We start from the raw sequence: 307 nt of genomic DNA, 5'->3' as shown, positions 1-307 counted from the left end.
CCTATTGTTCAGTGATATATATGATCAAAATGTACAACATGTTGTACACTCAAACGGTAGTCGGTTCATAACTAAGTATATATATATATGTATTGGCTTAAAATCACGTGCTATTGTTCCGGCTCTCGGTTATCCTGCGCCATTCTTTAACCTTTGTCATCCAAGGGACTGGGGTTGGGTCGTGGCTTGTAGGTGTTAGCGGCAGCCTCCGGGCATTCGTTGGCTGCACTCGGCTGGCCACTGCGTTGCTTCCGGTCACTTCGTCTCCGTCGTCCTGAGATCTGCGCCGGGAGGATGCTCAAGGAGC

Source organism: Penaeus monodon, chromosome 27, assembly GCF_015228065.2.
Source record: "Penaeus monodon isolate SGIC_2016 chromosome 27, NSTDA_Pmon_1, whole genome shotgun sequence".
Lineage (NCBI taxonomy): Eukaryota > Metazoa > Arthropoda > Malacostraca > Decapoda > Penaeidae > Penaeus > Penaeus monodon.
The sequence above is the reverse complement of the archived record's forward strand: the minus strand, read 5'-3'. Positions refer to the sequence as shown.